We start from the raw sequence: 26158 nt of genomic DNA on the forward strand, positions 1-26158 counted from the left end.
CTGCCCTGAGTGCAGTGTCTTTATATGTTGGATGGGTAGGAGGGGCAGCTGCCCTGGGAGAAGTGTCTTTATATGTTGGGGGGGGGGACAAGAGGGGCAGCTGCCTTGAGTGCAGTGTCTTTATATGTAAGAGGGGTAGCTGCCCTGGGTGCAGTGTTTATATATGTTGGTGGGACAAGACGGGCAGCTGCCCTGGGTGCAGTATTTATGTATGTTGGTGGGAACAAGAGGGGAAACTGCCATAGGTGCATTTTCTTTCTATTTTGGTGGGGGAGGGAAGCTGCCCTGGGTGCAGTGAATTTATAATTTTGAGGGAGGCAGGAGGGGCAGCTACCCTGGAAACAGTGTCTTTATATGTTGGGGGACAAGAGGGGCAGCTGCCTTGGGTGCAGTGTCTTTAAATATTGGAGGGAACAAAAGGGGCAGCTTCCTTGGGTGCACTTTCTTTATTTTATTTGGGGTGGAGGGGCAGCTGCCCTGGGTGCAGTGTTTACATATGTTGGAGGGGACAAGAGGGGCAGCTGCCCTGGGTATAGTGTCTTTATATGTTGGAGGGGCAGCTGCCCTTGGATAATTGTTTTTATAAGTTGAGGGGGGGACATGAGTGGCAGCTGCCCTGGGTGCATTGTCTTTATATGTTGGAGGGGTAGGAGGGGCAGCTTCCCTTGGATAAGTGTTTTTATAAGTTGAGGGGGGGACACAAGGGGCAGCTGCCCTGGGTGCAGTGTCTTTATATGTTGGAGGGGTAGGAGGGGCAGCTGCCCTTGGATAAGTGTTTTTATAAGTTGAGGGGGGACACGAGGGGAAGCTGCCCTGGGTGCAGTGTCTTTAAATGTTGAAGGGGCAGCTGCCCTTGTATAAGTGTTTTTATACGTTGAGGGGGGGACACGAGGGGCAGCTGCCCTGGGTGCAGTGTCTTTATATGTTGGAGGGGTAGGAAGGGCAGCTGCCCTTGTATAAGTGTTTTTTTAAGTTGGGGGACACACAAGGGGCAGCTGCCCTGGGTGCAGTGTTTATATATTTTGGGGGGGACAAGAGGGGCAGCTGCCCTGGGTGCAGTGTCTTTATATGTTGGAGGGGCAGCTTCCCTTGGATAAGTGTTTCTTTAAGTTGAGGGGGGGACATGAGGGGCAGCTGCCCTGGGTGCAGTGTCTTTAAATGTTGAAGGGGCAGGAGGGGCAGCTGCCCTGGTAGTAGTGTTTTTATATATTGGGGGGGCAGGAGGGGCAGCTGCCCTGGTAGCAGTGTTTTTATATATTGGGGGGGCAGGAGGGGCAGCTGTCCTGGCTGCAGTGTCTTATTTTGTTAGGGGGGGGTGCAGTGCGGCAGCAGCCCATAGGTTCAAAATCACGCGCTTTATGACATGGCTCCGCCCCTTGACCACATGTCAAAATGAGCCCTAAAAATGGGCGTGTCTCCTCACCCGCTGATTTTGGGGAAATGAAAACTCCAATTTGTTTTTACTTGTTAGTTTTTATTTCTTTGATTTTATTTGGGTTTTAGTTACACTTCCATTTTATTTCGATGTCTCCTTGAGAAGTGCGTCCGGCGTCTCTTTATCCGGGTGTTAAACAGCGATCAATTTCCAAGCAGCGTGATCGTGACCTCCTTTTTTTTGTTCTTCGGCTCTCCCCAGCGACGCGACCAGACGGCCAAGTCTGCGCCCGGCCAGCGCTGCTTGACATGCCGCTCCACAGCGGTGAGTCACGGCGGAGAAAGCAGGACGGCCGCTAATGATTTCCTCCAGTCTGTGCCAGCAGAACCTCCGTCCCCCCGGCTTCTCCCGCTGGAGGGGGGGAAAAAGAGGACCTGTCACGGCCCCTCAGACTCAAACCCACATGTTTTATCGATTAAACATCAGATATGGACGGAGACCGATGTGGTCGCGGTGGTGGGAAGAGACCTCGTCTTTATGTTGTACTTTTCTTTTTGCCCTTTTGATACTTTTTATCATAAAGAAAAGTGATGAGCCGGGTGACTTTGGCCAAATTGATTTTGCCGAAAAAAAAACGATCGAGTTTACTGAAAACGCAATTACAGATTTTACGGTCTGCGATCACCGCAAAGGACAAGTTCTCAAATCTGTTTTATGCTATAAAAAAAGTATTATCCTTTTTTATTAATGTTATTATTATTATTATTATTGATATTTTTGATTATTATTAGTAGTAGTAGTAATCATTTATCATTAATATTGATTTATTAAAATTAATGTATCATTATTTAATAATTGAAAATAAAAATATGTATTATTATTATTATTATTATTAGTAGTAGTAGTAGTGGTATTATTAAAATAATGTATCATTATTTAATAATTGAAAATAAAAATATGTATTATTATTATTAGTAGTAGTAGTAGTATTGGTATTATTAAAAATAATGTACCATTATTTATTTATTGAAAATAATAATATTTATTATTATAATTATTATGATTAGAAGTAGTAGTAGTAGTAGTAGTAGTAGTAGTAGTAGTAGTAGTAGTAGTAGTAGTAATCATTTATCATTATTATTGATTTATTTAAAATAAAAACTTTTAGTAGTAGTAGCAGTGTTAATAATAGTGTATTTTTTTTATTAAAAATAAAAATATTTATCATTATTATTATTATTAGTAGTAGTATTGGTATTATTAAAAATAACGTATCATTATATATTTATTGAAAATAAAAATATTTATTATTATAAATATTAGTAGTAGTAGTAGTAGCTGTAGTAGTATTGATATTATTAAAAATAATGTATCATTATTTATTTATTGAAAATAAAAATATGTATTATTATAAATATAATTATTATTAGTAGTAGTAGCTGTAGTTGTATTGATATTATTAAAAATAATGTACCATTATTTATTTATTGAAAATAATAATATTTATTATTGTAATTATTATGATTAGAAGTAGTAGTAGTAGTAGTAGTAGTAGTAGTAGTAGTAGTAGTAGTAGTAATCATTTATCATTATTATTGATTTATTTAAAATAAAAACTTTTAGTAGTAGTAGCAGTGTTAATAATAGTGTATTTTTTTTATTAAAAATAAAAATATTTATCATTATTATTATTATTAGTAGTAGTATTGGTATTATTAAAAATAATGTATCATTATATATTTATTGAAAATAAAAATATTTATTATTATAAATATTAGTAGTAGTAGTAGTAGCTGTAGTAGTATTGATATTATTAAAAATAACGTATCATTATTTATTTATTGAAAATAAAAATATGTATTATTATAAATATAATTATTATTAGTAGTAGTAGCTGTAGTTGTATTGATATTATTAAAAATAATGTATCATTATTTATTTATTGAAAGAAAAAATATTTATAATAATAATAATAATAATAATAATAATAATAATAATAATAATAATAATAAAATAATATCTATTATTATTATTATTATTATTATTATTAGTAGTAGTAGTAGTAGTAGTAGTAGTAGTAGTAATCATTATTATTGATTTATTAAAAATATTTTTTTTTAATATTAGTAGTAGTAGTGTTAATAATAATGTATTATTATTTTTTTTATTAAAAATAAAATATTTATTATTATAATTATTATTGGTAGTAGTAGTAGTAGTAGTAGTAGTAGTAGTAGCAGTAGTAGTATTGGTATTATTATTACTAATTATCATAATTTATTTATTAAAACTAAAATTATGTAATAATAATAATAATTAAGGGGCATATTTATAAAGCAGTAAATCTGACATTCACTCGACATTCACTGCAGGTAATCTTCCAGGGGCATGTATCATACGTGACAGTGATTGATTCACGATTTCCATGTTGTCACAGTAAACAATGGATTAAAGGGTATAGACACTCTTCTTATACCTAAGGTACCCATTAATCACCTGGAAACATCAGATAGAAGTTGTTTCTTCACAGTTTCTAGCATCCAGTTAAGACTTTGTCTCCTCCAAAGTGTTCTCTAGAATCCACAGAAACTCATAAAGACGTCTTCTCCAAAATGTTCACTAGAATCCATACAGGTCCATATAGACTTTGTCTTCTTCAAAATGTTCAATGGAATCAATACAGGCTCATATAGACGTTGTCATCTCCTAAATGTTCACTAGAATACATACAGTCCTATAAAGAATTTGTCATCTTCAAAATGTTCATAAGAAACCATAAAGGTCTATTAAGATATTAAGACTTTGTTGTCTCCAAAATGTTCAATAGAATCCATACAAGCCCATGAAGGCGTTATCTTCTCCAAAATGTTGTTCACTAGAATCCATACAGGCCCTGATAGACTCTGTCTTCTCCAAAATGGTCACTAGAATCCATACAGGCCCATATAGACTCTGCCTTCTCCAAAATGTTTACTAGAATCCATACAGGCCCATATAGACATTGTCTTCTCCAAAATATTCACTAGCATCCATACAGGCCCATAAAGACTTTGTCTTCTCCAAAATATTAATCGCAATCCATACAGGCCCATATACTGTAGACTTTGTCTTCTCCAAAATTTCCACTAGAATCTAGACAAGCTGAATCTACTCCTAAGCCATAGGTACCCCTAAAACACACGGGCACCTTAAATATAAGTTTGAAGCAGTTTTTGGGATGGTTTTTAGCATCCACTTAAGACTTCGACTACTCCAGAATGTTCACTAGAATCAGACCAAACCCATAAAGACTTTTTCCTCCAAGATGTTCAGTAGGCTCCATACAAGCCCGTGACTCTGCCCTCAAGCCACAGATACCCTTGATATGTTTGGAAACCCTGGGTATAGCATTGGTTAGCATCTAGTAAAGACTTTTTCTTCTCCAAAATGTTCACTGGAATCCTTTGAACCCCGTACAGTCTGTTTCACCTTAAGAATTACTATAGTCTATCACAGTCATTATCAACCAGGGCTCAGTGGAACCCTAGGGTTCCTCCAGAGGTTGCTAAAGGGTTCTTTGAGCTGTGGCTTTTTGCCTTCCCATTTGATGGTACCTGAATCATTCCAAGGTCAACACCACTTGGCAGAGTCAATGGAATGATGCCAATTATATTTTTACCTGTACTGTCTGTGTAACTTTCTGTAAGGGGGGAGTTCTTCTACTGATCACCAATGTAAGGTGAATTGTTCCCACATACACTTGATGAATTGGCTTTAGCAGGGGTCCCCCGAGACCTGAAAACTATTTCAGGAGTTCCTCTACAGTAAAAAATTTGGGAAAAGGTGGTCTATCATAAAGCAGTTCTGTACATAATTCCTGAGCTCTTGTGGCGTGGCAGTGTACCGCCAATACTACCCAACACTTTGGCAAACACTGGCATTAAACAGTGGGGGTTATACAAATAAATAAAATAGTTATAATAATTATAGACCTAGTATCACCAGATGTTGCTCTCTTCTTGTTTTTTTATACTTTTTTGCCTCTTCTCTCTCCAGTTTACCACTTCAGGTCAGTGGCAGAACTACCAAGGTAGCAAAGGTCGCACTTGCGACCGGGCCCTGGCGTTCTGCCACTGTGAGGGGGGGGGGGGCCCAAGATGGCAAGAAGGAGGCCTGCTGCAGAACATGTGAAAGAGTCCTGCAGCAAGTTGGTAATAAAGGGCCACAGGATGAGTGGAAAGGACCCCAGACCTGGAGGGAAGGGCCCCAGGTACGAAGGGTGGGGACCTGGGCTCAGAGGGGAGGGCCCCGGGACCAGAGCAAAGAGGCCCGGGACCAATGGAAAGGGCCTTGGGACAGTGGGAAAAGACCCAGGATCAGTGGCAAGGTGTTCTGCCACCGTGGGCCCCAAGACAGCAGGAAAGAGACTTGCTGCAGAACATGTAAAAGAGTCCCGCAGTGGAATGGTAATAAAGGGCCCCAGGATCAGTGGGAAGGGCCCTTGGTCGAAGGGAGGGAGAGAGAAGGGCCCTCAGACCAAAGAAAAGGGCCCAGGGATCAATGGAAAGGTCCCCGGGAACAATGGAAAGGTCCTCAGCCCTGAAGCCTCTGCTTCAGGTACTTGGCATTGGTTAGGCCAAAGCTCATCGCCCTGTTGGGTACATGGCCATACGCTGAGGCACAATTACAATTGTTCAATAAGAACCCATTACTAATATACAATTGGCGTATGGCTAATATCTTTTATGTTAGAAGATTCTACTAAAACTTTAAACTTTCTATAGGGCCAAGCGTAAAGTGTAGACCACAGATTCAACATGCAACACTGTCCAGGCACGTCTCCAAACTGTTACAATGCTTTATTGTCGACCGAAATAATTAAGGAAACGGGCAATGAGCGCATTTTAATTATTTGGCACTTTAATTGAAGCTAACAGTATTGGGTGAATAATTTGTGTTTGGTTAATCATTGAAGGTGAGTTTCGGGAGTCGCCATCAGCAATTATCAAGCAGTCAAATGTCACTCATTCTAGCATGAACGTTCTCAGTGGAATATGACTGCTGCGGGGCTTGTTTGGCGGTGTCAGAACATGACACCGCCGCCTCATGCATGCCAAGCACATACATTTATATGCTCACACATACAGTTTAACCCTATCGCGGTGAAGGCCCATGACTCTAATTCATGACAAACATCTACTGTGGAACATTGTAGGAGAACCGTTGATTATACAAAATGATGTTGTCCGTTCCATGATGGCGGTTATGTTTTCCAGTGCACTGATCATTCTAAATTATTTATTTATTATGCAGAAAAATGTGCAAGATAAAGTTTTTTTTTATAATCTGTGATCTGGGGGATGTTGTGATGCGTTTTTAAGAGAGTCCATGCCAGACAGGAACTATATTTAAGGGCCATGCAGCCCACTTTTATTAAATTAAATTAGAGTAGTATGTTCATTAAGATGGATTTCCCAGGCAGGGATCTTCTCCAACAAACGACAACGAAAATACTATCCCAACTGGCTACATCCCAGCAACTCTGCCGCTATAAGCACTGGTCTTCCTGACCACAGGCTCCTCAGGCTCCCTTATGCTCAGGCCCCACTTGGCCTCTTGATAGGGTTTCCCCAGCACCTCAAGCTTGCTCCCTCCAGAAACATCTGAATTCCCTCCAGCCCAATAGACTCACTAGCCTCCTCGGCTTCCTCAGTCTCCCAGACCCTCTCTTGGTCTTTCAGACTCTTGTAGCTGGCAAGACTTTCCCAGTCCTTGGACAAGGAGTCCCCCTCGCAAAGGTTTGTAGTCTCCAATAGGAACTCCCTGCTCTCCCGACAGGGCTCTGTTTCCCCATGGCAGTAACTCCCCCGAACTATGCTCAGATCGGGCTTATAACAATCCTGACCACCTGTTCACCCACACAGGCTGTAGGCAACTAGCAAAGTCCAGACACGGGACTGAAGGCTCCGTCCCACCCAATACTCTTTTGGAACTTTCAAGCTTCCAACCCCGATCTGGAATAAACCAATCCAGAAAAAAATTAAGACACAGTTTTCTCAAACTGACTCTTTGAGAGTCCTGTGTCCTTTTTAAACCCCTTTAGATAGTGGCAGGGACTCTCACTGTCACAATTTGTCCAAACATTGGCATAGAAATCTAAGACGATTGCCTATGGCTCCTGGACCTTGTCATAACAAATGCATTGACACCTTACTGTTGGAATATTCTGGTCTCATATTGTCAGGTAAAGTGATTATCCTGGGCCTGTCCTCTAATTGTCCTCCACAATCCCTTGTGAGGGAGATAGCTGAGATACACTGCGACTTGCTTAATTATATTCAATCTATAGAACTAGGAAAGAGAGGAGAACCACTCGATTCTGTGGATGAAGCTGACTTTGATCAAGGAAGTTCATTAACATTTGAAACTTACATTCTTTCGTTTATTATTAAATATACGTGACAAAAATATGAGTCTGGAAAAAGTGTATATGATCACATGGGGAGTTAGTAGGTAGTTACTGGGTGTATCAATGTTAGGTGGAGCTATTAAATTGTACCATATGCATAGGTTTTTAACTAGGTTTTATTATAATAGATTAATAATTAACTTGTTTTTTTTATAATAGAATTATGGATTTAATATAGAATGGCCACTTCTCTTTGCAGCTATAACATCCTCAACTCTATTCGGAAGGCTTTCCACAATATTTTGGAATAGTTTGTAGACTCCTGACCATCACACCTTGCTTTTTCCCATTCCAAAATAATACTGAGTTGCCTCTCTTTCCTTTCTTGTGGCTATAACAACCTTCATTCTTCTGGGAAGTAGATAATATACACCACAAGGCCAAATGTTGGTGGACACCTGACCATCACGCCTAGATTAGCTTGTTGGACGTCTAATTCCAGAACCATGGCCATTGATATGGAGTTGCCCCCCTCTCCCCTGGCCATTAATATGAGGCTGTCCCCCTTTGCAACTAGAACATCCTCCACACTTCTGGGAAAGATTTTCATAAGATGTTGGAGGGTGTCTGTGGGAATTTGTGCTCATTTGTGAGATCAGGCACTGCCTTTGGATGAGAAAACTTGGCTCCCAATTGGCATTCAAATTCATCCCAAAAGTATTCCGTAGGGTTGATGTCAGGGATATCCAGGATACTTGAGTTCCTCAACCCATCACATATATATAGGATTGTTGGGGCATCCCATTCCGAAACCATGACCATTGATATGGAGTTGCCCCATTGTGCGGTTATTACAGCCTTCACTCTTCTGGGAAGGCTTTCCACAAAAGTTTGGAGTGTCTCTGTGGGAATTTATGCCCATCTGTGAGGTCAGCTGAGAAGACCCGGCTTGGCTTCCAATTGATCCCAAAGGTGTTCAGTAGGGTTGAGGTCAGATACTGATGTTGGATGAGATGACCTTGTACCAAAGGTCTTTCAAAAGTAGGGTTGAGGTCAGGGCTCTGTGCAGGACACTGGAGTTCCTCCACACCAAACTGGTCACACCATGTCTTTATGGATCTAGTCTTCTCATTTCAAAAACCATGGTCATGGCATTTATTATTGGGTTACCCACTTTGTGGCCTTTAACATCTTCCACTCTTTGGGGAAGGCTTTCCACAAGATTTTGGAGGGTGTCTGTGGGAATTTGTGCCCATTTGTGAAGTCGGGTACTGATGTCGGATGAGAAGACCTGTCTCACATGTTGGGCCTCACATTGGGCACCAGAAAATAGCCCAGGATCACAATTGGCATTCCAATTCACCCCAAAGGTGTTCAGTAGGGATGAGGTTTAGGGCTCTGTGCAGGACACTCAGGTTCCTCCACACCAAACTGGGGCCACACCATGTCTTTATGGAGCTGGCTTTATACACAGGGGCACAGTCATGGGGGAGCAGAAAAGGGTTTTTACCAAACTTTTACCACAAGTTTGGAAGAGCACAATTATCTACAATGTCTGTATATGATGGAGTACTACAAGACCATTCACGGGAGACACCTGAACTCCACCTTTTGGAGAAAGGTCCCCTTCCTTTTAGGCCATATAGTGTATCAGTTGATGACTTCAAACAGCTCACATAGCCCATAGGTGGATAGCTGTACAGGAACATTTGTAAGAAAAATAAAATAAATTGACTATAATTTTGTGCTGTCCAGTTATGAGACATTGTATTACAGAGGACAGTCTCTGCCAAGGACCTGTTTAAAAAACCATGGGTGAACATCAGAGTTGTAGATTTGCTGAAGCCAAAGTATTCATATGCTGTAATGTTATCTTAAAGTCAAGGCAAATAGTGTTTGTTTTTATAAGCGTTTTGCCATTAAGATTGTCTGACTAAAGCAAAATGAATGTAATGCCTAAATTATCCCGAATGCCCATGAGGAGTACAAGATGACTGTGGAATAGAAACGAGTGAACATCTGAAAAGCTAGTTCAGCTGTGAATTGGGTGAACTTTTTAGATATTTGGGAACCTCTGAAATTTGGAAACCAAATTGAAGTTGAAATCAATAGGAAGCCAAACCAGGCTCCAAAAAAGTGCGTATTGTGGAGCAGAAGATGGGAACATGGGGCATGGTTTGGGAAGCTCCTGGCAGCCCGGCCTGATGAGATGATGGGGCCAAAAAACAGCCTGAGCTACTAAGATAGAATGGGAGAGACCTGGTGGGACTGGCAGTCAAGCTAAGGAAGGATGGGACCTATTGGGACTGACAATCAGTCTAAGGAATGGGGGGACTGGGGAGATTGACAGTCAATCAAGGGAATGGGGTGACTGGTGGGACTGGCAGTCAATGTAAGTATGGGTGGGACCTAGTGGGACTGGCAGTCAATTAAAGAAAGGGGGGGTGACTGGTGGGAATGGCAGTCAGTCTAAGGAAGGATGGGACCTAGTGGGACTGGCAGTCAGTCTAAGGAAGAGGGGGGTGATTTGTGGGGTTGACAGTCAATGTCAAGAAGGGTGGGACCTAGGGGTATTGGCAGTCAATCTAAGGAGGGGGGGGGCTGATGGGAATGGCAGTCAATGTAAGGAAGGGTGGGACCTAGTGAGACTGGCAGTCAATCAAAGGAAAGGAGGGGGGTGACTGATAGACTGGCAGTCAGTTTGGGGAAGGGTAGGACCTAGTGGGGCTAGCAGTCAATGTAAGGAAGGGTTTGACCTAGTGGAACTGGCAGTAAATCAAAGGAAGGAATGGGGGGGGGGGGGGGCTGGTGGGGCTAAAAGTCAATCTAAAGAAGGGTAGGACCTGATGGGGCTAGTGGTCAGTCTAAGGAAGGGTGGGACCTAGTGGGGCTGGCAATCAGTCTAAGGAACAGGTGGATTGGTGGGGCTGGCAGTCAATGTAAGGAAGGGTGGGGCCTAGTGGGACTGGCAATCAATTAAAGGGGTGGGCTGGGGAGGCTAGCAGTCAATCTAAAGGAATGTAGGATCTGGTGGGGCTGGCGGTTAGTCTAAGGAAGGGTGGGACCTAGTGGGACTGGTAGTCAAGCCAAGGAAAAGTGTAACTGGCAGTCAAGTCAAGGAAGGATGGGACTGGCGGTCAAGAAAGGATTGGACTGACAGTCAAGTGAAAGAAAAGATGGAACTGGCAGTCAAGTCAAGTAAGCATGGGACTGGCAGTCAGGCCAAGGAAGGATGGGACTGGCAGTCAAGGAAGGATGGGACTGGCAGTCAAGCCAAGGTAGAATGGGACTGACAGTCAAGCAAGGATGGGACTGGCAGTCAAGTCAAGGAAGGATGGGACTGACAGTCAAGTCAACGAAGGATGGGAATGGCAGTCAAGAAAGGATGGGACTGGCAGCCAAGCCAAGGAAGGGTAGGGCTGGCAGTGAAGCCAAGGAAGGATGGGACTGGCAGTCAAGCCAAGGAAGGAAAGGACTGGCAGTCAAGCCAAGGAAGGATGAGACTGGCAGTCAAATCAAGGAAAGATGGGACTGGCAGTCAAGTCAAGGAAGGATGGGACTGGCAGTCAAGGAAGGCTGGAACTGGCAGTCAAGCTAAGGAAGGATGGGACTGGCAGTTAATTCAAGGAAGGATGGGACTGGCAGCCAAGCCTGGGAAGCATGGGACTGGCAGTCAAGTCAAGGAAGGATGGGACTGTCATGCAAGTCAAGGAAGGATGGGACTGGCAGTCAAGCCAAGGTAGAATGGGACTGGCAGTCAAGGAAGGATGGGACTGGAAGTTGAGCCAAGAAAGGATGGGACTGCCAGTCAGTTCAAGGAAGGATGGAACTGACAGTCAAGCCAAAGAAGGATGGGACTGGCAGTCAATTCAAAGAAGGATGGGACTGGCAGTCAATTCAAGGAAGGATGGGACTGGCAGTCAAGTAAAGGAAGGATGGAACTGACAGTCAAGTCACGGAAGGATGGGACTGACAGTCAAGTCACGGAAGGATGGGACTGACAGTCAAGTCACGGAAGGATGGGACTGACAGTCAAGCCAAGGAAGGATGGGACTGCCAGTCCAGCTAGGGGGTCTCCAGGAACAGCAGAAGCAGCTATAAAGCAGCCTTTGATCAGCGTTTGATCCCTTTATTCTTCCTTTGGGAATCAGAACTGACAAAAATAACACTGAAATTCAAATTCTGCGTGGCAATTTTTTTCTCATTTTTATTTATTTTATATATATTTTTTAATGTAACCCTACTGCTATCAAGATTGTACTAAGAAGCCCCTTGTGCGATAGCATTGGGCAGGTGACAGGTCCTCTTTATAGAGACATCAGGTATCTATTAGACCCCCCATTGTCTCCCCCTTCCCTCCACTGCAGCTAGTCCAGCACAGATGGTGCTTGATTAGCTGCCTCCCGGGCTACAGTAGGCAAAAAGGAAGTTCTGGACAGCCGCACTCCGGAATATAGCCTTTATTAGTAAAAAGTCCAACAAATACAAGCCACAGCAAAAAATGGGACAAACGAGCTGACGCGTTTCACACTTAACAGTGCTTAGTCATATCCCTGGCTACAGTAGCCGAGGAATGACCTGCTGTGAACTCGGAAGTGATGCAATACAGGTGGTCACTTCCAGGTTCATTAGTTGTATATTTGCCGATCACCAAAGGAGCCATTTACCATTTGTCCCAGGCTCTACAGAAGACCGGGAAAGCCTGAGAACCATGGGGGGGGGGGGTACACTTTCAGAGCCTCATCAAAGTGATTAGGTGGCTCCAAAGCCCTTCACCGGCTCTAAGAATCAGTAGCCAGCTTGATTTAACCTCTTGTATACCGGGGTCGTTGATTAACGTCCCTTGGTAGGCAAGGGGTTAAGTATCGCCCCAATAAACCGGCCCATAGTGGAGATGTAAAACTTGCTCTGGCCCATAAGGGGTGTGCAGGTACTAGAGCAGGAGAGGGTCATTTCATCCGCCTCATTGTGAAAATCGTGACATTTCTGAAAATTGCCCCAAATTTTGGGAGAATAGAAACGATTTTGCTCACCCCCCTCCCGCCCGTCCTCGGAGTCGCTGTGAGCGTTCGGTGATTCGGTGACATCCTGTCTGCCTTCCAGCTATGTGATTGCCCTGGTGGGTTGTATTCCCCGGCCCCGCTGCGCGCTTTCCTGCAGCGACAAGTAAAGCGCTGTCAGCCCTTCAGAGCTGCGTGTGCGTTCCTCTCCCAGCGGGGGGCGTCTGATCACAGAGACCCGGGATGGGGGCAGAGCCGGCCCTGCTGAGATTGCCATTTATAACCGAACGGTGTAAAATATTCATGACGGGGGGGGGGGGGGGGGGGAGGTATCATGTCCAGCCGTGGATGGAAGCCATATCCAACAAAAGAGCTGAAAATCCACAAATGTAGAACAAAAGGAGTCACTGCTTACTAAAACAATGTATCAATTGTATTTTTTTATAAATAAAGTTTTTTTTTTTTCTTTGTTACGTCTCAGTGCTGCTGGTCTCCCGCAGTCTCTTTGCGACCATTTCTGTGTTCGGTGCTCATCCTTGCTCCGTTTGCTGATGGTGACGATAGTGGACCATGTCTATGTAATGTATGTTGGCACGGCTGCTCATGGCCCTCACCAGGGTCTATGTATAGAATACTTAGGGGTCTATTCATCAATGTTTCACTCGACGTTCACCCCAGATTCACACTTTTTTGTTTGCTAAAGTGCTTAATATGAGGGATGAGGTTGGATTTTGGGGCTCTGTACCCCTTACTCATTCGTGTGGGGGGAAGGGGTTGATTTTACGGGGCACTTCAACCACTTGCTGCATTGTATGCTGCACTGATGAGCTCTGGTATGCTGCACTGATGAGCTCTGGTATTCTGCACTGATGGATGATGATGGGCACTAATGAGGTGGCACTGATGAAGCGGCACTGATGGGCACTGATGAAGCTGCACTGATGGGCACTGGTATGCTGCACTGATGAGCACTGGTATGCTGAACTTGATGGGCACTGATGAAGCTGCACTGATGGGCACTAATGAGGTGGCACTGATGAAGTGGCACTGATGAAGCGGCATTGATGGGCACTAATGAAGCGGCACTGATGGGCACTCATGAAGCTGTATTGATGGGCACTGGTATGCTGCACTGATGGGCACTGATGAAGCGGCACTGATGGGCACTCATGAAGCTGTATTGATGGGCACTGATATGCTGAACTGATGAAGCTGCACTGATGGGCACTTATAGGCTGTTTGTTTTATTTTTTTGTTACTTTTTTTTTGCTTGGGGTTTCTCTTTAAAATTCATAGCAGACCCATATCCTTGATGCCCCTAAGGAGAAGAAGAGAAGAGAATGTGACTGTTCACTGACTGGTGGATCAGTTGCTATAATTTAAAGCAGAACTCCGGACACAAAAACTTTCAATGAAATATTTTCCTCCATGGCCACGAAAGGTGTAAAACCACAATCATCACTGTGTGCCGGCAGCTGAGCTGTGGGAAGGACCCAGAAAGCTACAGAAGGGGGTGGAGACAAGACCAGTCCCCCTGTACAAGCAGAGCTGTGGGAGGGGCCAAGCAAGCTCCACCCACTACAGAAAACTACAGGAGGGGGCGGAGACAGGACCAGTTCCCCTGCCCAAGGAGAGAGAGCAGAGCTGTGGGAGGGGCCCAGCAGGCTCCACCCACTACAGAAAACTACTGGAGAGGGCGGAGACAAGACCAATCCCCCTGCACAAGGAGAGAGTGCAGAGCTGTGGGAGGGGCCCAGCAGGCCCCACCTACTACAGAAAAATACAGGAGGGGGCGGAGACAAGATCAGTCTCCCTGCACAAGGAGAGAGAGCAGAGATGTGGGAGGGGCACAGTAGGCTCCACCCACTACAGAAAACTACAGGAGGGGGTGGAGACAAGACCAGTGTGCCTGCACAAGGAGAGAGAGTGCAGAGTTGTGGGAGGGGCACAGTAGGCTCCACCCAATGCAAAAAACTACAAGAGGGGGCGGAGACAAGACCAGTCCCCCCTGCACAAGGAGAGAGAGCAGCAGTGGGCGGTCTTTATTACAGGAAGTCTCATACAGATCTGGAGGAAATACACAAAGATCACCAAGATTCCAGAAGAAGACGCATGATATTTGTCTATCCTGGAGTTCCGCTTCACCTGGAAGATTCACCTGGAAGATTCACCTGGAAGATTTGGTCAGTGTTACCTTCCCTGCTTTATAATGATGTCCCTTCATTTTTGGGGTAGCTTCCACTTTAAGCAGACGTCTGCGTTGCATGAGGAGGGTGCGGAGTGGGTGCAGTCGGGGAGTGGAGTGAACGTTGCTCGTGCGCGGTCGATCCGGGATTGTCAGGATACGTATGGCAGCCACAGACTGGAGCAATTAATAACCACTCATGGAAAAATTCCTTCTCCCTGACAGGCCGCGGGGGCTCTCGCCCCCCCCCTCCATCTCGCGGGATGTTTCCGGCAGCGAGTCGGCATTAAAGGGCACTGACGGTGCCTCCTCCACCTTCACCCGTCCTCGCCGCGTACCGGGCTGTCGGGCTGAATTAACCTTACGCTGCCCAGGGGGACGCCGGGGGGGCCTTATTAGGCCGGAACCTGTTAAAAGAGCGTAACCTGGAGCCGCTCGCTCGCCATGTGCCCCCCCCCCCCCCGGCTCGCAGGGACGAGGTGAAGGATGAAAAGTCTCGGTGACGGGAGCGCCGCCAAAATGGGAAAGTCCAGAAAGGTCGAATGTCTGCGGCGCGGAAGACGGGAGTCTGGAAATGAGTCGCCGTGGTTTGAGAGCTGAAAATAAGAACGCGTCCGGCGCGATAATGGAGCTCGGAGGAAGAAGGAGCCGAGGAGGGATTGGGGAAGGCTCAGAACCTGGAAAAAAATATATATATACCGTGGGGGGGGGATCGAATCAGAATGGATACATTGTTGCTTATTCTTAAAGGACAATGTCACCTTTACACCAAAAAAGTAACAATGAAGTCCCAACCCCCTTCCCTGCCCCCCTCCGCCACCCGCGTCTGCCTGTGTGCTGATCCGTATACTTTTAGGGGTCTGTTCACATTTGCGGCAAGGACTGCGGCTCCTCAGGCTGCTTTTCAGAGGCATTTGAGGAGACACCTATTTTATCTCCCTAAGGGCCCAATCACAAGTGAGGTTGGGGGGGTGGTAAAACCTCGCAGTTGAGCTGAACCCTCAACACTACACCCCTTTAGCTGCAGGGGGCGCACACTAGCTGCCTCCGCTATGCTTTGCTTTGTGGCCATGGCAAGAGTTCTATCTCCCGTCACCAGACACATTCAAGTGAATGGGGCCGCTCTGCAATTCACTTTGTGTGCACCAAACACCTTTGCAAACCCAGATATTACCTTGTAAAAAGATCGGTGACCTCATCACTGGGCTGTACATAGCCTGTGCAGAGCGCAGAGCTGTGGGAGGGGCCCAGCAGGCTCCTCCCACTACAGAAAACTACAGGAGGGGGCGGAGACGAGACCAGTCATCCTGCACAAGGAGAGGGAGCAGAGCTGTGGGAGGGGCCCAGAAGGCTCCACCCATTACAAGAGGGGGTGGAGCCAAGACAAGCCCCCCTACACAAGGAGAGAGGGCAGAGCTGTGGAAGGGGACCAGCAGGCTCCACCCACTACAGAAAACTAAAAGAGGGGGTGGAGCCAAGACCAGTCCCCCTGCACATGGAGAGAGAGCAGAGCTGTGGGAGGGACAAGCAGGCTCCACCCACTACTGAAAACTACAGGAGGGGGCGGATACAAGACCAGTCACCCTGCTTAAGGAGAAAGAGCAGAGCTGTGGGAGGGGTCCTGCAGGCTCCACCCACTACAGGAGGGGGGTGGAGACCAGACCAGTCCCCCTGCACAAGGAGAAAGGGCAGAGCTGAGGGGGGCAGCAGGCTCCACCCACTACAGAAAACTAAAAAAGGGGTGGAGCCAAGACCAGTCCCTTTGCACATTAAGAAAGAGAGTGGAGCTGTGGGAGGGTCAAGCAGGCTCCACCCACTACAAAAAGCTACAGGAGGGGGCGGAGACAAGACCAGTCCCCCTGCACATGGAGAGAGAGAGAGCAGAGCTGTGGGAGGGGCAAGCAGGCTCCACCCACTACAGAAAACTACAGAAGGGGGCGGAGACAAGACCAGTCACCCTGCTTAAGGAGAAAGAGCAGAGCTGTGGGAGGGGTCCTGCAGGCTCCACCCACTACAGGAGGGGGGTGGAGACCAGACCAGTCCCCCTGCACAATGACAGAGATCAGCAGTGGGCGGTCTTTATTACAGGAAGTCTCACGCTGGATGACTGCACAGATCTGGAAGAAATACACAAAGATCACCGAGGTTCCAGAAGAAGACACACGACCGATGGATTTATTATCCTGGAGTTCAGCTTTAAATCAGTCCCGGTTCATGGAATCCGTTCGATCAAGAAAAAAAATGAGTTGTTCGAATTCCCCCTAATTGTGCTCCAAACATTTTTTCTCAAATGTTGTTGCCATCTCATTGGCCGGAATAACCTTATTTTTTCTCCGTGACGGAATACTCCGGGCTCGGCGCGGTGAAGGATCTGTCAGTCCACATGAACATCTTCATAACGTCCTCCCCGTCTTTAGTTCTGCCGGGAACCGGCTCCTTCATCATTTGCAATTAACCGCGAAACCTATTATCTCTGCTGCCACATTTCCAGCTTGGGTGGATGAGATAACTAGGACTTCTTAGTGCCACCGGGCGGATTGCTCCTCGTGCAGGAGGCTCATCAGGCAGGTAACGAAGCATTTTCAGCAAGCTCCTTGGAGGGATGGAGCAGCAGATGAATGCCTCAATTGGGTTTAATATCTGCTGACCTTACTATGCAAAACCTACCTGTGCGGGAAATTGGCTAAGTGAGACTGGCAGCGCCATCGTAGCGCATGTCTGCCGCGATACATCATTGTTATTCTAATGCTAGGAACGCCACCGAGGGCAATGGAGCAAAGCCCGTTACATGGGATGCTCTCCGCTCACATCTGCTGGAGGCTTTTTATATATATATATATGTAACACACAACCCCATAAGAGCCGATTCAGTCCTATGTCCCACTTAGCGCGCACACGGCCAGGCACACAGCATTTTCAGAACTCTTCCACTGGCTCCAAACTGGAAAACGATGAACTTGGATAAGGGAGAAGAGCATGGGATACCTTTCCCTTGAACTGCAAACTGAACCACTTGAGGACTCCTCAATTTCTGGCTCACTTCACCGAAACTGCTGGCGGCACTGCACACGCTATTGGCATGCACTGTACAAGCCTGGATGTCCCAAAGGATCTCTATGCTGATGGTGACCTCTACTCCTTCTTGAGCTACACACAGTCAATAGGAGTCATCTACTTGAAGGCAGGCGCAGTCTACTTTTTCCACTGCAGGTGGAGCTCTTCTGCGACAGCATTGCAGTTGGAGAGGAAGAGAGGAAGGACATGGTTCCTCTATGGCTTACTGGGTTTCTGGGGAAGCTATCCTATTGGATGCTGCCCCCCCCCCCATGTGACTCTAGCAGCCATCTTGGGTCAGGCAGAGCCTTTTCAAGGCACTGACTTCCAGGTTTGGCACACATTTTGCCTGTTAGGGACAGTACTAGTGGCAGGGAAAGGTTCCTGATGAGGAGGGAAAGCGTAGGGCTTGCGACTCCCCTGGCTGGGCACCATTCTACCTCTCTCAGCAGGTGCTGTCAGTTTTGGTTAAAACCTGCTGTCAGCATGCTGTTAGAACTGTGAGTGTTTCCAGCTGGGCTGCCTTCCCACCAGGTAATTGTGAACTGTCTTTGCAATATTTCCATACAAGGTCTTTCATCGCACTGGGACTGTGTGTGATATTGCCGCCACACCACACTGCACCCCATCTACTTACTCAGCCACAGGATCAACGGTTGCCTCCTGCTGATATCCACCAGGATCTTCCTAGTGAGGAAGATGCAGACTCACACCACCATGGGACAGCTGGACTCTTTCCTGTGAGCTTGATCCCTGGATACGAGTCTTCGAATAGGCTCCTCCAACTAAACCTAGCTGGGACCTTGGTGTCCTCCTCAAGGCTTCCTCTAGGATCCCGCACCAGCGGACAGAGCCCCTGCACAGGGGTCTCCTCGTGCAGGACGGGGCCCAGGAACACTGCACTGTTGCTCAGGCCTCAGACTATTTATGGACTTTCTTGCCACCTTCTGGGCATACCTCCCCTGGGATTGGCTGGGGTCCCATAAATATTCAGGCTGCCTGCTCTGTTCTTCCTCCTACTACGCTTCTAGAATCCTTTAGAAGACAGGGGGAAGTAACATTACAGCAGCCTGTAAAACACGGAGCAGCCCTAATTATTCAACCCCTGCTGCCACTTATTACAGGTGGAGCCAAACTAAATTTACCTAGAAGCCTTCTCTAAATTAGGAGGGTGCAATATACTGTATACGCCATCATACAAAGACATTGTAGACAATTGTGTTCTTCCAACCTTGTGGTAACTGTTTGAAGACCCTTTTCTGTTCCAGCATGGCCATCCCTTGTGTATAAAGCCAGCTCCATAAAAGACATAGTTTGACCAGTTTGGTGTGGAGGAAAGATGGTGCCACCTTTCTGGAGAGAAAAGCAGAGGAAGGCTTTGTCAAGAGGAGCATCATTTTTCGGCACACATGAACTTAGCATGAAGAAATATATCTGATGCTAGGTTTAGGGAGAGCTTGGCTGGTCACCGGCATGTATAATATAAATTTTTTAGCAGACAAGCTGCTCTTGCTGAATGCTTCCCATGAGCGTGGTGATGTCTGAATATTGAAGTGGTCTCTACAGATCACCCTTAAGGCTCATTGAGAAGCAGAGAAGAAATCTGTTATTATGACATGTATGGATGCACTTTTCTTCATAACGATACCCCCACCCCTACCCCTGCTGGTTGGCAGAGCACAGGGATCTGAAAACTGCTGATCATACAAGTATAAGGAATAGATATGAAGAAGATAAAACAGAAATCAAATTAGCCCAACGCTTATCAAAGTGCTCCACAAACAGCCACAGTCTCTTTTAATTAATGAAAAAGTTGACTTATTACTCACGGTTCTAAAAAGTCTTAGGTCTTGGAACACAAGGGATGGTGGGTTGGGGGAAGAGGGGGGCGGAAAAAATGTTTTTCTCCGTGCCTGAACTTCTCATACACCAATCAGTCATAATATTCTGACCACTGACAGGTAAAGTTAATAACATTGATTATCTTGTTACGATGGCGTCTGAAACTGGGCAGCAAGTGAAAATGTCATCCCTGTAGTTGATGTGTTGAAAGCAGAATAAATTGGCAAACATAATGATTTGAGGGACTTTGACAAGTACCAAATTGTAATGTCTAGACAGCTGGGTCAAAGCAACTCCAAAACTGCAACTCTAGTGGGATGCTCCCGATCTGCAGTGGTCAACACCGACCAAAGCAGTCCATTGAAGGAGAACTGGCCAAATGAGACAGGGTCATAGGCTGTCAAGGCTCAGTGATGGAGGTGGGGAGAAAAGGTTTACTGATGGAGGTGGGGGGGAGGCTCATTGATGGAGTTGGAGGGGCTCATTGATGGAGGTGGGGAGGGAAGGCTCATTGATGAAGGTGGGGAGAGAAGACTCATTGATTAAGGTGGGGAGGGAAGGCTCATTGATGGAGGTGGGGGGAAGGCTCATTGATGGAGGTGGGCAAGGAAGGCTCATTGATGGAGGTGGGGGGGAAGGCTTATTGATGGAGGTGGGGAGGGAAGGCTCAATGATGGAGGTGAAGTAGAAAGGCTCATTAATAGAGGTGGAGTGGGAAGGCTCGTTGATAGAGGTGGGTGGAAGACTCATTGATGAAGGGAAGGCTGATTAATGGAGGTGGGGAGTGAAGGCTCATTGATGGAGGTAGGGAGGGAAGGCTCATTGATGGAGGTAGGGAGGGAAGGCTCATTGATGGAGGTAAGGAGGGAAGGCTCATTGATGGAGGTGGGGAGGGAAGGCTCATTGATGGAGGTAGGGAGGGCAGGCTCATTGATGGAGGTGAGGAGGGAAGGCTCATTGATGGAGGTGGGGAGTGAAGGCTCATTGATGGAGGTAGGGAGGGAAGGCTCATTGATGGAGGTGGGGTGGGAAGGCTTATTGATGGAGGTGGGGTGGGAAGGCTCATTGATGGAGGTGGGGGGGCTCATTGATGGAAGTGGGGTGGGAAGGCTCATTGATGGAGGTGGGGTGGGAAGGCTCATTGATGGTGGTTGGGTTGAAGGCTCATTGATGGAGGTGGGGAGGGAAGGCTGGCCCCTGTAATCCAATCCAATAGAAGAGCCACTGGAGCTCAAACTGCTGGATAGGTGAATGCTGGTTCTGATAGAAAGGTGTCAGAACACACAGAGCAGTTTGTTGTGTATGGGGCTGTGTAGCCGCAGACCAGTCAGGGTGCCCAAGCTGACCCATGTCCACAGCCAAAAGCACCCATAATGGGCCCGTTAGCATCAGAACTGGACCACTGAGCAATGGAAGAAGGTGGCCTGGTCTGAATTCAAGAATGGTTTGAGTAACGCAACAATGAGCTTGAGGTGTTGAGTTGGCCTCCAAATTCTCTAGAATTCAATCCAATTGAGCATCTGTGGGATGTGCTAGAAATACAAGTCCGATCCATGGATTATTAATGGAGGTGGGGTGGGAAAGCTCTTTGATGGAGGTGGGGGGGAAGGCTCATTGATGGAGGTGAGGTGGGAAGGCTCATTGATGGAGGTGGGGTGGGAATTCTCATTGATGGTGGTGGGGTTAAAGGCACATTTATGGAGGTGGGGACGGAAGGCTCAATGATGGAGGTGGAGTGGAAAGGCTCATTGATAAGGTGGAGTGGGAAGGCTCATTAATGGAGGTGGGAAGGGTTGAGTTGGCCTCCAAATTCTCTAGAACTCAATCCAATTGAGCATCTGTGGGATGTGCTGGAAAAACTAATCCGATCCATGCAGGCACCACCTCACAGCCTACATGACTTAAAGGATATGCTAGTGAGGGCTTGGTGCCAGATACTCCAGTATACCTTCAGAGGTCTAGTGAAGTCCATGCCTTGACGGGTTGAGGTTTTGGATTGGTCTCCAAATTTTCAAGATCTCAATCCAATTGAGCATATAGGGGATGTGCTGGAAAAAAAACTCCAATTCAAGGAGGCCCTACCTCACAACCTACAAGACTTTAAGGATCTGCTAGTGTCAGCTTGGTTCCAGAAACCACAGCATACTTTAAGAGGTCTAGTGGAGTCCACGCCTTGCTGGGTTATGGTAAGTGATCATAATGTTATGTCTGATCAGTGTATACAAATAGTTTAAATAAGTATCTCTGTTCATATTTTTGAAGACTTATTTTGTAACCTTGTATACATTAACCACCATCTTCTGCCAGATACCACAGTATACCTTCAGAAGTCTAGTGAAGTCCATGCCTTGATGGGTTGAGGTTTTGGATTGGTCTCCAAATTTTCCAGATCTCAATCCAATCGAGCATCTGGTGGATGTGCTGAAAAAAAACTCCAAATCAAGGAGGTCCTACATCACAACCTACAAGACTTTAAGGATCTGCTAGTGACAGCTTGGTTCGAGATAACACAGCATACTTTCAAAGGTCTAGTGGAGTCCATGCCTTGATGGGTTATAGTAAGTAGTCATAGCGTTATGCCTGATCGGTGTATATAAATAGTTTAAAAAAGTATCCATGTTCATATTTTTTGAAGACTTGTTTTGTAACCTTGTACACATTACCCACCATCTTCTGCTTTGCGTTTGATGGTGGCGCCATAGTGGGCCGAGCCGCACATCAGAGGCCTCACTTTTCAAAGGCAATAAACACGTTCTGCGCATTACAAATTCGACAAGCTTATCATTAAGTCTGTTATATATTTTCTTCTTAAATCTAGAAATAAATAGCAGAAATAGTACGCGGGTTTCGCATAGCTGGGGTTGTATGACTTTATTACACCATTGAGCTCTGTGTGCCGAAGAGGAAAATTTGCTGCAAAAGTAAATATAAGGTCATTACGCTAAAAAAGTAACATTAGGAAAGTAACGTTAGAAGAGTAACATTGGGGAAAGTAACATTGCCATTACCGCGAACTGCTACAAAAAAAAAGTTTTCTTATGAGTCTTTAGGGAGCTTTGATCTAAATCAGATTTGTGCCATTATTGGATGACGCGGGAGGTGCAAAAGGACCTCCAATTAAATTCTACTCCTTTTAGTTTTACGAGATACAAATAAACCATCTCGCAGTTGGTGAAATATAAATCCTGTGTATTATCACAAGGCAGTATGTAGAAATTCTCCATATAATTACTAATGTATGCTATTACGGAGGTGTGATTATTAACACATGGTAGAACAGGCAGGCTACTTTAGTTTAAGACTGTTGGCAAACAATCGGTAAAATGTTCTGACTCAAGCTATGGTACGGATCAGAAACAATGTACCTTTTTATGACTCTACAATTATTATTCTCTGCTGACACTCGTGGGGTAGGAGGCCGGGCAGGCCGGCTCAGGCTTTTTCGTCTCGCTGGTGAAGGCTGACGTGGCCACCTACTCCATGTTACCTTCAGTAAGAGCAACATCAACATAGGCGCGTTGGTGGAGATACTATAGGTCTGAACTCTCCTAACAAAGATAATGTCTACTCAGGTGGCAAAGCACATGGGCCAATGTATACTATATGGCTATCACGTCCCTGGTTAGAGGCCGAGATAATAAGAGGGCTTCCTTTACAGCTGTGGTCCACCCACCCCTGGGGTGGAGAACAAGGGGATGAAAGAACACTGATTGGTGCAGGTGCCAACAGTCCAGTCTACTGAAGCTCACTTCTGACAGAATGCTTGACTGTGCAGACTAAGAGGAAGAACACAAAAGCATATTGGGCAGAACTGTCGTCAGGAGGGAGGCTGAGCTCCCTCCAGGAAGTCAGCAAAATCGTGGTCAAGAGACAGGCCAAAGTCACACTGAGAAGCCAGCAGAATCATGGTCAGGGGGCAGGCTGAGATTAAAACTAGGAACCCAGAAGAATCTTGGTCAGGGGGCGGCCAAGGTCACACAAGAAAACAAGCAGAATCACGATCACCAGACAGGCTGAGGTCTCACTGGGAAGTTTTTAGACTCCTAGTCACTAGGCAAGCTAAGGTCACACTGGGAAGTTAATAGAATTGTGGTCAGGTGGCAGGCCAAGATCACACCAGGAAGTCATCAGAATTGTGGTCAGGAGCTAGGCAAAGTCAGCAACAAGCAGGAAAATGAATACTGGAGTTAGGATCAAGCCCGATCACAACAGGAAGTCAGAGCAGAGATGAGCCCAGGGCATGGCAAGCCTGTAACAGGTAAGCAGTTCACTGAAACAGGTTTGGGTTGCAGGGTAAAGGTTGAATACCATGCAACTTCCTGGCTCAGCTCTGTTCCCTAAATAAGCCAACTGTGGACAAGACTAGAATTTGGCATGAATGGGAAGACTTGGCACACAGTTGACTTTTCAATTCATCCCAAAGGTGTTCAGTAGGTTTGAGGTTAGGGCTTTGTGCAGGACACTCAAGTTTCTGCATGAACTCCAACCTACTGAACACCTTTGAGATGAGAAATCTTCATCAAAAAGGTGTTCTGTAGGGTTAAGGGCAGGTACTGATGTTGGATGAGAAGACCTCATACCAAAGGGCTTCCAAAAGTAGGTTTGAGGTCAGGGTTCTGTGCAGGACACCAAACTGGTCACACCATGTCTTTATGGAGCTGGTTTTGTACACAAGGGTGGGGGTCACAGTCATGCTTGAACAGAAAAGGGTCTTCTCCAAACTGTTACCACAAGGTTGGAAGAACACAGTGGTCTGCAATGTCTTTGTATGATGGAGTATTACCAGGACCCTTCAGTGGTGACGCCTGAACTCCATTGATTTGAGGGGAAATCTACATACTGTTCGACACTTGAGGTAGATACAGTATGACCATCAGATGTCAACACATTTTTCCATGTTGCGTACCTCAAGAATAGACATGAACTTGAGTTCACATACTTTTGGATACAATAGGTAGGTATGACCATATTGTGCATCTCAAGGAGAGGAACTTGGGTTTGGTTTGTGAGGTCAAGTACTGATGTTGGCCTTGTTGCAGCCACCTTCTGTCTTCATGAACTCCAGCAATGACTGTTGGTGACAACAGTGGTTTTGTACACAAGGGTAGGGGGGTCACAGTCATGCTTGAACAGAAAAGGGTCTTCTCCAAACTGTTACCACAAGGTTGGAAGAACACAATTGTCTGTGATGTCTTTGTATGATGGAGTATTACCAGGACCCTTCAGTGGAGACACCTGAACTCCATTGATTTGAGGGGAAATCTACATACTGTTCGACACAATAGGTAGATACAGTATGACAATCAGATGTCAACACATTTTTTCCATGTTGCGCACCTAGGTAGGTATGACCATATAGTGTATCTCAAGGAGAGGAACCTGGGTTTGGTTTGTGAGGTCAAGTACTTATGTTGGCCTTGTTGCAGCCACCTTCTGTCTACATGAACTCCAGCAATGACTGCTTGGCGGGTTGGTGACAACAATGGACCATGCCTAACACTACCCTAACTGACTAACCCTAATCTTTAACCCTAACCTTCAAACCATAATTCCCAACCCCTCAAAACGTAACGCTAATTCTCTAACTCTAATGCCGCGTACACACAAGCGGACTTTACGGCACACTTGGTCCGGAGGTCCGGAGTCCGTCGGATAATTCGGTCGTGTGTGGGCTCCAGCTGACTTTTTTTTCCCAAAAGTTCGACGGACCTAGAAATGAAACACGTTTCAAATCTTTCCGACGGACTCGAGTCCGGTCGAAAAGTCCGCTCGTCTGTATGCTAGTCCGACGGACAAAAACCGACGCTAGGGCAGCTATTGGCTATCAACTTCCTTGTTTTAGTCCGGTCGTACGTCATCACGTACTAATCCGTCGGACTTTGGCTGATCGTGTGTAGGCAAGTCCGTTCATTCGGAAAGTCCGTCGGAAAGTCCGTCGAAGAGTCCGCCAGACCCAGCCTGTCGAAAAGTCCGCCCGTGTGTACGCGGCATAACACTAAATCTTTCACACTGAATGCCTAACCCTACCTGTCTAACCCTTACCCCTAACCTTGTTGAAACAGCCACTTGTAGCCTTCATTGTACCAAGGTGACAACGGTAGCACAGTTGGAAGACAGGGGACTGAACGTTGTCATCCTATAACAGGAAGTGCCTGAACAAGGGGCCTTCACAGCAGGATCACCAAAGGTTATTTTAATAGCTTGAAGAAGACTTTTGGAATGACTTGGACAACCAATCCAAATCAAACCCGTGCTGGAAAAGTTGCATTTGTTGAATTAAGGTTTGAATCCATATACGGGCCGTTCTAATCTCA

The sequence above is a fragment of the Aquarana catesbeiana genome, linkage group LG09 (assembly GCF_042186555.1).
Source record: "Aquarana catesbeiana isolate 2022-GZ linkage group LG09, ASM4218655v1, whole genome shotgun sequence".
NCBI lineage: Eukaryota > Metazoa > Chordata > Amphibia > Anura > Ranidae > Aquarana > Aquarana catesbeiana.